The 12,653-nt window shown below is 26.6% G+C and overlaps 1 pseudogene; it reads right to left on the reverse strand.

Moving 5' to 3' along the window:
• Positions 1–2,659: 2,659 nt before the first annotated feature.
• On the reverse strand, positions 2,660–4,188 carry LOC132695919 (cytochrome c oxidase subunit 1-like; annotated as a pseudogene).
• Between the last annotated feature and the right edge of the window lie 8,465 nt (positions 4,189–12,653).

Consider the following 12,653-nt stretch of genomic DNA (forward strand, 5'->3'; position numbering starts at 1 on the left):
CTACTTTTCTCACGATCGATTAATGTTTTTATAGATAAAAAATTAATTAAGATTATTAATATTAAAATAACGATTATAATTATTAATGATAGATAAAAAATTATTATTATTATTTATACTAAAAATTTAGATTTTTTGATTGGAAGTCAAATATAATAATTTATATTATATAAATAAAATTATCTTCTTCATCAGTAAATAGATAAATATAAAAATAATCATACTACATCTACAAAGTGTCAATATCATGCGGCAGCTTCAAATCCAAAGTGATGAATTGAAGAAAAATGCCTAATAAATAGACGAATTATTATAATTAAGAGAAATGTAGTACCAACAATAACATGAAATCCATGAAATCCAGTTGCTATAAAAAAACAAGTTCCATAAATAGAATCTGAAATTGAAAACGAAGCTTCATAATATTCAAGAGCTTGAAGTAGAGTAAAGTAGATCCCTAGGCCAATAGTTCATATAAGTCTTTGAAGTGCTTGAGAATAGTTATTTTCTATTAATCTATGATGAGCCCAAGTTACTGTAATACCTGAAGATAACAAAATTAATGTATTTAATAAGGGGATATTTATAGGATTAAAAGTATTAATTGATTTAGGGGGTCATATTATTGCCAATTCAATATTAGGAGAAAGACTATTATGGAAAAATCTTCAAAAAAATGAAATAAAAAATAAAATTTCAGATGTAATAAATAAAATTATCCCTCATCGGAGCCCGGATGAAACTTTTAGAGAATGCAATCCTTGGAGGGTTCTTTCTCGTGTAATATCTCGTCATCATTGAAATAAAATTAATAGTATAGAAATTAATCTAAAAATCAATAGATCAATTTGATATAAGTGGAATCAAGAAATAAGCCCTATTAATAGATTTAATAAATTAAAAGAAATTAATAGTGGTCAAGGCCTTGGATTTACTAAATGAAAAGGATGATTTTGAGTTGTCATTAATGAATTTCTCTAGCATAAAGAGTAATAAGAATAGAAAATACATATGCTTGGATTAAGCTCACTGCAGATTCTAAAATTAGTAATAAAATTTGAATAAAAATCAAAACATTAATTGTTAGAAAATTTATATATTGACCTATATTTCCTAATAAGGTTAATAATAAATGGCCGGCAATTATATTAGCCGTTAAACGAATGGCTAATGTTATTGGGCGAATTAAATTTCTAATTAATTCAACAATTACTAAAAATGGCAATAAGAGAGCAGGGGCTCCCATGGCACTAAATGAGCTAATATATTTATTGTATTAAAGGTAATGCCAAAGATTATAAAAGTTAGTCATAATCTTAAACTTAAACTTAAAGTAATAGGTATATGGCTGGTTCTAGTAAAAATGTAAGGGAATAATCCTATGAAATTATTTAGTATAATAAAAATAAAAATTCTTAATAAAATTAATGTTGATCTTTTTATATTTTGAGGAAGCAGGATTTTTAATTCTTTATGAATTCTTCTAGTAAGAATAATTCAAGATATATTATAACGAGAAGGAATAAATCAGAAAAAAGATGGTAATAGAATCAAACTTAATATAATTCTTAGCCAATTTAAGTTAAATAAATTTGTAGAAGGATCAAATGAAGAAAATAAATTTATTATCATTTTCAGTAAGTTTTAGGTAAATTTAAATTTTTAAAATAAATTTTATTATTAATTTTAGGCAAATAAATATAATAAGTTAAAATAATAATAATAATAAAAATTCTAATTGTGTAAATATATAAAAATGATCAACTTAAAAAGGAGCTATTTGTGGTATTAAAAACTAACGGGGCGCAGATATTTTTAACTTGACAAGTTAATGTTTTATAATAAAACTAAGTTTTTCATTAGAAGTAATTTTTTAGTTTACTATAAATTGATTTAAGAGATCAATGCTTAAAATTTCAGCCATCTAATGTTAATTATTTTTTAATCATTTAAGAAAAAAATTAGAAGAGATTCTTTCTACTACAATAGGTATAAACCTATGATTGGAACCGCAAATTTCGGAGCATTGACCAAAGAAAATTCCGGTTCGATTAATAAATATATTTGCTTGATTAAGACGTCCAGGAGTTGCATCAATTTTTAGCCCAGCTGAAGGTAAAGCTCATGAATGGATGACATCTTCTGAAGTAATTAATAGGCGAATGTAAGTGTTAAAAGGAATTACTATTCGATTATCAACATCTAATAATCGAAAGTTGAAGTTATTTTGTGGAATTATATAAGAGTCATAATTGAAATTTTGTAAATCTGAATATTCATATGTTCAGTATCATTGATGTCCGATAATTTTAATAGAAAGGGCAGGTTTATTTAGTTCATCTATAATATATAATAATCGCAGAGATGGCAAAGCAATTATAATTAAAATTATAATGGGTATAATAGTTCAAATTAGTTCTATAGTTTGGTTTTGTAAAAAGAATCGATGGTTAAATTTATTTAATAAGTAAGATAATATAATTTGACTAATTAAAATTGTAATGATAATTAAAATTATTAATCTATGATCATGGAAAAAAAATTAATTGTTCTATTAAGGGTGAAGTACTGTCCTGTAATGTTAATGTTTTTCAAGTAGACAATTCTAAAAAAAGATAAACTTTATATTAAGAGCTTAATCTTATGCACTATTCTGCCATTTTAGAATTTAGTAATTAAAGGGATTTCATTAAATCTATGTTCAGCGAGTGGTAGTGATCTTAATCATTCAATTGAAGAGGAAAAATTTAAAGTAGTTAATGTTTGTCGGCTAAGAATTAAACTTTCTCAAATAATATAAATAAAGAATATTAATCTTAGTGTAGAGATTAATCTACCGATTGAAGAAATGATATTTCATTTAGTAAAAGAATCTGGATAATCGGAATAACGGCGAGGTATTCCTCTTAATCCTAGAAAATGTTGAGGGAAGAAAGTTAAATTTACTCCAATAAATGTTACAATAAAATGTCTTTTTAAAAGTTTATTATTGAGAGTTAACCCAGTAAATAACGGGTATCAGTGAATAAATCCTGCAATAATTGCAAATACTGCCCCTATTGATAAAACATAATGAAAGTGGGCAACAACATAGTATGTATCATGAAGAATAATATCAATAGATGAGTTAGCTAGGACTACTCCAGTTAATCCGCCAATAGTAAATAAAAAATGAAACCTAATGATCAAAGTGTAGTTGGTTCAAAATTTAATTTAGTTCCATAAAGTGTAGCTAATCATCTAAAAATTTTAATACCGGTTGGAATAGCAATAATTATAGTGGCAGAAGTAAAGTAGGCCCGAGTATCAACATCTATTCCGATAGTAAATATATGATGAGCCCAAACTAAAAATCCTAAAAGACCAATAGCTAATATTGCATAAATTATACCTAAAGTTCCAAAAGTTTCTTTTTTATTTCTTTCTTGAGAGACAATATGAGAAATTATTCCAAATCCTGGAAGAATTAAAATATAAACTTCGGGGTGTCCAAAAAATCAAAATAAATGTTGATATAAAATAGGGTCCCCCCCCTCCGGCTGGATCGAAGAATGAGGTATTAATATTTCGATCAGTTAATAATATAGTAATAGCTCCCGCAAGTACGGGAAGAGAAAGAAGAAGTAATAGAGCAGTAATACCGACAGCTCAAGAAAAAAGTGAAATTTGATCTATGGGTATATTATGAGGCCGTATATTAATAATTGTGGAAATAAAATTTGTTGCCCCTATAATTGAAGAGATTCCCGCTAAATGTAAGCTAAAAATTGCTAAGTCAACTGAACTTCCTCTATGAGCAATATTAGATGCTAGTGGAGGATAAACGGTTCATCCTGTTCCAGCGCCTTTTTCAATAATTCTTCTAATTAATAGAAAAGTTAAAGATGGCGGTAAAAGTCAAAAACTTATATTATTTATACGGGGAAAAGCTATATCAGGAGCACCGAGTATTAGAGGAACTAATCAATTGCCAAATCCTCCAATTATGATAGGTATAACTATAAAAAAAATTATAATAAATGCATGGGCTGTAACTATTACATTAAAAATTTGATCATCACCAATTAATGATTGAGGATTTCTTAGTTCAATTCGAATGATAAAACTTAGAGAAGTGCCCACTAATCCAGATCAAAGCCCTAAAATAAAATATAGTGTACCAATATCTTTGTGATTAGTAGAGTAAAGTCATTTATTCGGTAAATTTAATAAAGTGGCTGAAATTTTAGGCGATGAATTGTAAATTCATTTATAAATATAAATATATTTCTTTATTAAACTATATAGTCTATAGGAATAGGATTTTAAGATGCAAGCTTAAAGGAAATTTAAATTGGTTTATAGTTTAAGAATTAGGAATAAATTCTATTGTTAACTTTGAAGGTTAAAAGTTTTTTTAACTTAAATTCTTTTTTAAAAAAATAAAATTAAAAAAATTATAAGTCCTATAAATGAGATTATATTAGTTAAATAAATAAATAGATTTAACTTAAAAATATTTTTAGAGTGGGAAATTATTTCTGTATGATTAATTATTAATATAGGAAGTGCGATTCGAATATATATGAAAATTATAATTAAAGTTGAGATTAATATTAATAATCTTAATATAAAAAAGTTATTATTAATTAATTTATTGATAATTAATCATTTAGGTAGAAATCTAAAGAAAGGCGGTAATCCTCTTATAGATAAAAAATTAAGAGAAAAAATGAATTTAAAATATTTAAATTCATTTAGAGAATAAAATAATTGTGTTAAAGAATAGATTTTATTAACATTTAAAATTATAATAATATTGATTGATAGGATAAAATATATAATAAAATATATAATAAAAATTTGTATATTAATTAGTCTTGCAATTAATCAACTTATATGATTAATAGAAGAATAAGCTAGAATTTTTTGTAGATTAATTTGATTAAGTGATTGAATTCTCCCAACTATTGAAGATATAATAATAATGATAGAAATAAATAAGGTAATAGAGAAATTATAGGAAATTATAATTAAAGGAGCAATTTTTTGCCAAGTTATTAAAATTAAAGTGTTATTTCAATTTAATCCTATAATAATTTCCGGGAATCAAAAATGAAAAGGAGCGGCGCCTAATTTTATAAATAATGCACAATTTAATATAATTATTAGAATATTATTATTAAAAAATAAAGGATTAATATGTAAGTTAAGAATAATTCTAAACAGTAGAATATTTGAAGCTAAAGCTTGGATAATAAAATATTTTAATGCTCTTTCTGATGAAAAAATATTTTTAGAATTGATTATTAATGGAATAAATGATATTATATTAATTTCTAATCCTATTCATATTGAAAATCAAGAATAAGAAGAAATGACTAATAATGTTCTGAAAATTAATGTATTTAAAAATAATAATTTATAAAATTTAATAATTAAAAAGAGAGAATAATCTCATAATTGGGGTATGAGCCCAAGGGCTTAGCTTAGCCTATCTTTTTATATTTAAGTATAAGAGGTATAAAAGTTTTTGACACTTTAGGAAATAGTTTAATTCTATTAAATATAAGTATTAATTATTATTATATAAATAATTGTACTTAAAATATTTCCTTATTAATTATTATTATATAAATAATTGTACTTAAAATATTTCCTTATTAATTATTATTATATAAATAATTGTACTTAAAATATTTCCTTATTTATAATTATTATATAAATAATTGTATTTAAAATATTTCCTTATTAATTATTATTATATAAATAATTGTACTTAAAATATTTCCTTATTAATTATTATTATATAAATAATTGTACTTAAAATATTTCCTTATTAATTATTATTATATAAGTAATTGTACTTAAAATATTTCCTTATTTATAATTATTATATAGCGCTTAGGTTAAGATTCAGGTTCCTAGGCCAATATTCAACTCCTGATCAGTAGAGTTTTCAATTCAGCCTGGAACTTTTTCTAGCACCAAATCATTGCATAAGCGAGATTCTGCTACGAACTCAGGTCCCTAGGCCAATATTCAACTCCTGATCAGTAGAGTTTTCAATTCAGCCTGGAACTTTTTCTAGCACCAAATCATTGCATAAGCGAGATTCTGCTACGAACTCAGGTTCCTAGGCCAATATTCAACTCCTGATCAGTAGAGTTTTCAATTCAGCCTGGAACTTTTTCTAGCACCAAATCATTGCATAAGCGAGATTCTGCTACGAACTCAGGTCCCTAGGCCAATATTCAACTCCTGGTCGGTAGAGTTTTCAATTCAGCCTGGAACTTTTTCTAGCACCAAATCATTGCATAAGCGAGATTCTGCTACGAACTCAGGTCCCTAGGCCAATATTCAACTCCTGATCAGCAGAGTTTTCAATTCAGCCTGGAACTTTTTCTAGCACCAAATCATTGCATAAGCGAGATTCTGCTACGAACTCAGGTTCCTAGGCCAATATTCAACTCCTGATCAGTAGAGTTTTCAATTCAGCCTGGAACTTTTTCTAGCACCAAATCATTGCATAAGCGAGATTCTGCTACGAACTCAGGTCCCTAGGCCAATATTCAACTCCTGATCAGTAGAGTTTTCAATTCAGCCTGGAACTTTTTCTAGCACCAAATCATTGCATAAGCGAGATTCTGCTACGAACTCAGGTTCCTAGGCCAATATTCAACTCCTGGTCGGTAGAGTTTTCAATTCAGCCTGGAACTTTTTCTAGCACCAAATCATTGCATAAGCGAGATTCTGCTACGAACTCAGGTCCCTAGGCCAATATTCAACTCCTGATCAGCAGAGTTTTCAATTCAGCCTGGAACTTTTTCTAGCACTAAATCATTGCATAAGCGAGATTCTGCTACGAACTCAGGTTCCTAGGCCAATATTCAACTCCTGATCAGCAGAGTTTTCAATTCAGCCTGGAACTTTTTCTAGCACCAAATCATTGCATAAGCGAGATTCTGCTACGAACTCAGGTTCCTAGGCCAATATTCAACTCCTGATCAGTAGAGTTTTCAATTCAGCCTGGAACTTTTTCTAGCACTAAATCATTGCATAAGCGAGATTCTGCTACGAACTCAGGTTCCTAGGCCAATATTCAACTCCTGATCAGTAGAGTTTTCAATTCAGCCTGGAACTTTTTCTAGCACTAAATCATTGCATAAGCGAGATTCTGCTACGAACTCAGGTTCCTAGGCCAATATTCAACTCCTGATCAGCAGAGTTTTCAATTCAGCCTGGAACTTTTTCTAGCACCAAATCATTGCATAAGCGAGATTCTGCTACGAACTCAGGTTCCTAGGCCAATATTCAACTCCTGGTCGGTAGAGTTTTCAATTCAGCCTGGAACTTTTTCTAGCACCAAATCATTGCATAAGCGAGATTCTGCTACGAACTCAGGTTCCTAGGCCAATATTCAACTCCTGATCAGTAGAGTTTTCAATTCAGCCTGGAACTTTTTCTAGCACCAAATCATTGCATAAGCGAGATTCTGCTACGAACTCAGGTTCCTAGGCCAATATTCAACTCCTGATCAGTAGAGTTTTCAATTCAGCCTGGAACTTTTTCTAGCACCAAATCATTGCATAAGCGAGATTCTGCTACGAACTCAGGTTCCTAGGCCAATATTCAACTCCTGGTCGGTAGAGTTTTCAATTCAGCCTGGAACTTTTTCTAGCACCAAATCATTGCATAAGCGAGATTCTGCTACGAACTCAGGTTCCTAGGCCAATATTCAACTCCTGATCAGTAGAGTTTTCAATTCAGCCTGGAACTTTTTCTAGCACCAAATCATTGCATAAGCGAGATTCTGCTACGAACTCAGGTTCCTAGGCCAATATTCAACTCCTGATCAGCAGAGTTTTCAATTCAGCCTGGAACTTTTTCTAGCACCAAATCATTGCATAAGCGAGATTCTGCTACGAACTCAGGTTCCTAGGCCAATATTCAACTCCTGGTCGGTAGAGTTTTCAATTCAGCCTGGAACTTTTTCTAGCACCAAATCATTGCATAAGCGAGATTCTGCTACGAACTCAGGTTCCTAGGCCAATATTCAACTCCTGATCAGTAGAGTTTTCAATTCAGCCTGGAACTTTTTCTAGCACCAAATCATTGCATAAGCGAGATTCTGCTACGAACTCAGGTTCCTAGGCCAATATTCAACTCCTGGTCGGTAGAGTTTTCAATTCAGCCTGGAACTTTTTCTAGCACCAAATCATTGCATAAGCGAGATTCTGCTACGAACTCAGGTTCCTAAGCCAATATTCAACTCCTGATCAGTAGAGTTTTCAATTCAGCCTGGAACTTTTTCTAGCACCAAATCATTGCATAAGCGAGATTCTGCTACGAACTCAGGTTCCTAGGCCAATATTCAACTCCTGATCAGTAGAGTTTTCAATTCAGCCTGGAACTTTTTCTAGCACCAAATCATTGCATAAGCGAGATTCTGCTACGAACTCAGGTTCCTAGGCCAATATTCAACTCCTGATCAGTAGAGTTTTCAATTCAGCCTGGAACTTTTTCTAGCATTTAATCAACTCACAGGCGAAAGGATCGCGAGGGGAAATTAGAGTTGTGTGGTAGCTAGAAAAATGAAATTTTATCAATGAGCCCAAAAAAATTTTTAAAAATCACGAAATTTGGGTAATAGCAGTAAATCTCCTTTGAAGAGGCGATTTTTTGGGGTTAAAAAACGAAAAAAAATGGCAAAAAATTGCAAAAAATTGCAAAAAAGGGCTTGTATAGAATTATCCAATCTAGTAAATATGGTCTATAAAAAATCTTAGTTAAAAATTTAAAATTTTAAGGGCAAATTCTTAGTAATGTGGGTGAGAGCGTCACATAGATAATTCCATCAAAATTAGCCTTTTATCAGGCACCACATTTAGATGAAAAACCTTAGTTAGCAAGTTTTGCACTTCACGGTACCATTGATTTTTGCAGACTTATAAATTTGGACAAAATAAAAAATGCCAATGGGCAATTTTGACAAAAGGCGAATTTTCCATTAGTGATTTTTATCTTGTAGTAAGGCCAATTTTTTATATTTTAGTAGGAAAAAATTATTTGGTCATGAGGTTGAACCGGCCAAAAGTTGAAAAAAAGTGTTTCAAAGTGCGCAACTATATAAATATTAACATTGAATTAGATTAACATATTGAATTTATTGAAATTTTTATATTTATTAATTTCTTATGATCAGATTAATAAAAAATTTCACAAAAAAAAATAAAATAAAGAAACATAAAAACAATATGATCGTTAGTACCTTATTAGTTATTTGTCTTCAAATTCTTATTAGTCAATATGATAGAGTTCTATTTGATATAGAGGAAATAGATATGTACTCAGCAGAAATAATTCAATAATGATTATTATTTATTTTATATTTCGTATATATTAATATATAATAATATTTACCTATCCTTTTTTAAATTATTTTTCTAATATTAATAAATATACTTTTTATATAATTATAAATATTAAAAAAAAAAAAAAAAAAACTACTTTAAATAATAATATATAAATTTATTATATGATAAATAATATATATAGGGATACAAATTATTTAGGATTATTATTTTAAATTATTATTTTAAATAGAAAATTACTATTGCGGTTTTTTTTTTAATTTTAGGGGCAAATTCTTATGTTTGATTATTTTTTTTAATATTTATGTAAAATTTATTAAGTGGGCTATTATGATGAGTATAATTAATGAGTCTAGAAAAAAATAAATTTCAAAAAAAAAAAAAAAAAATCATGGAAAATTCATTTTAGGGGTAATTTTGATCCAAAATTTTAAAAATTAAAATTTTTTGGATTTTCACAGATTTTAGTGGAGTTTTTTGACCCCCCCTTTTAAAAAAAATGCAAAAAAAAATCAAAAAAAAAAATTTTTTTTTAAAAAGTGAGGGAGGTTGATAAAATAGATTTTACCCTGGGGGCAATCTTAATTATAAAGCGAAATTTTTGGGATTAATATACGATTTCTATATAAAATGGGATGGACAAATTCTATAGGTCGGGAATTTGTCTTTTTTTAATATAGAAATTTTATTCAAAAAATTAATGATTTTTTTACTAAAAAGAAGGGAAATCTTAAGGTATCAAAAAAAATAATTTTTGAATAAAAAAGTTATATAAAATTTTGGAAAATTTTGTACTGTCTTAGGCCCCCAAGATTAGTATGTCTAGTAGATAGGCGGGATTTTTAAAAATTGAATATTTTAGTTCATTTTTTTATATAACTTATGAATTATATGTAAGTTTTGATTTTTAAATAAATCGTTATGCAATAAAGATGATTAAATATTAAGGAAACTTAGATTTAGTAAAAAATTTAAGTACTGACAAAATTTGTGCCAGCAGTAGCGGTTATACAAATAGTGCATTATAAAATTTTTAAGCTTTAATTAATTAGTTTATTTAAAATATAAGTAAAAGTTTATTAGGTGAAATTTTAAATTATTAATAAAATTTATTTAAAATTAATGAAGTTAGGAAATTTATTTTTAAACTAGGATTAGATACCCTATTATTTTAAATGTAAATATAGTAAGCTTAATTATTAGAAGTTATGGTCTTCAAAATTAAAAAAAATGGCGGTATTTTAGTCTATTTAGAGGAACCTGTTTATTAATTGATAGTCCACGAATTTAATTACTTTTTCTTTAAGTTTATATATCGTCGTTAAAAATATTTTTATTGAAATTAAATATTTAGTTGTTTTTTTAAGAAAAAATTTCAGATCATTATGTAATTTATGAAAAAGATTAAATGGGTTACATTAAATTAATTTATATTGATTTATTAATATAATTATTAATAATAAAGCGGATTTAAAAGTAATATTAATTAAATTATTAATATGATTTAAGCTCTAAAATATGTACATATTGCCCGTCACTTTCACTTTAAAGTGGAATAAGTCGTAACAAAGTAGAGGTACCGGAAGGTGTATCTAGAAAGATCAAATTAGAGCTTATTATTAAGTATTTTATTTACACTAAAAAGTTTACTGTGAAATTCAGTATAGTTTGAATTTAAAAAAATTATTTTTATTTAAGTTATAAATTTTATTGAAATAAAAATATTAGAGTTTTATTATTAAATCAAATAATTATTTTAATTATAGATTATTAGTATTGTGAAAGAAATTTTTTAAAATTTTAAAAGAATAATTTATTTTTAGTACCTTGTGTATCAGGGTTAATTAAATATAATTTATTTATTAATAATTTTCTCGAATTTAAAAGAGTTAAATTTATATAATTTTTATTGTAAAATAAATATTATTAATATAGATTTAGAGGTGAAATGCTATTCGATTTTAAATATATCTAGTTTTTTAAGAAAAAAAATTTAATTTTACTAATAATTAATAATATTTTTATTTATTAATAAGTTATTTTTATTGGGTTATATTTTAAGGGATGAGCTTTTAAATAGATAATTATAAATAATAAATTTATTAATAAAGAAATAGGATTAGAAATTTTCATTTTTAAAAAAGTGTTATAATTTTTTTATTATAGTATAAAATTTATATTAATATTTTAATTTTTTTTATTAAAATAATAAGTTAAATTAATAAATTTATGAAATAATGATTAAATTAGTAAATATATATATATATATATATATAATTGTTTGTTTAAGGTTAATTTAAGGAATTCAGCAAATATTTTTTTCACCTGTTTATTAAAAACATGTCCTTTTGAAAATAATTTAAGGTCTAACCTGCCCAATGAGGAATTTAATGGCCGCAGTATATTGACTGTGCAAAGGTAGCATAATCATTAGTTTTTTAATTGAAAGCTTGTATGAAGGGTTGAATGAGAAAAATACTGTCTCAGATTAATTTAAATTGAATTTTATTTTTAAGTTAAAAAGCTTAAATATTAATTAAAGACGAGAAGACCCTATAGAGTTTAATAATATAATAAATTTATTTTTTAGAATTTATATAATAAATTTTACTTGTTATTTAGTTGGGGTGATTTAAAAATTTAATAAACTTTTTTTATATAAAAACATTAATTTATGAAAAAATGATCCTTTAATAAAGATTAATAGATTAAATTACCTTAGGGATAACAGCGTAATTTTTTTTTAGAGTTCAAATCAAAAAAAAAGTTTGCGACCTCGATGTTGGATTAAAATTTATATTTGGTGTAGGAGCTAAATTAATTTGGTCTGTTCGACCATTAAAATTTTACATGATCTGAGTTTAGACCGGTGTAAGCCAGGTTGGTTTCTATCTTAATTTTATTAAGAATTTTTAGTACGAAAGGACCAAAATTTTATTAAATTAATTATTTTAGAATAATAATAATGTTATTTTGACAGAAAATTGTGTAAGATTTAGAATCTTTTTATGTATGTTATATACAAATAACAAATGATTTTTTTAGATAAGATTATAGTTTTTTCTTTGAGATTAATTTTAGTAGTGATAGTATTTTTTGAGCGTTGCTTTTATAACATTATTAGAGCGTAAGGTCTTAGGGGGAATTCAAATTCGTAAGGGTCCTAATAAAGTTGGATATTTAGGTATGATTCAGCCTTTTAGAGATGCTTTAAAATTGTTTTTGAAGGAACAAACTTTTCCTTTAAAATCTAATATTAATTTATATTATATTTCTCCTATTATAAATTTATTTTTAGTG

The sequence above is a fragment of the Cylas formicarius genome, unplaced genomic scaffold (genome assembly GCF_029955315.1).
Source record: "Cylas formicarius isolate icCylForm1 unplaced genomic scaffold, icCylForm1.1 PGA_scaffold_153__1_contigs__length_12653, whole genome shotgun sequence".
Taxonomy (NCBI): Eukaryota; Metazoa; Arthropoda; class Insecta; order Coleoptera; family Brentidae; genus Cylas; species Cylas formicarius.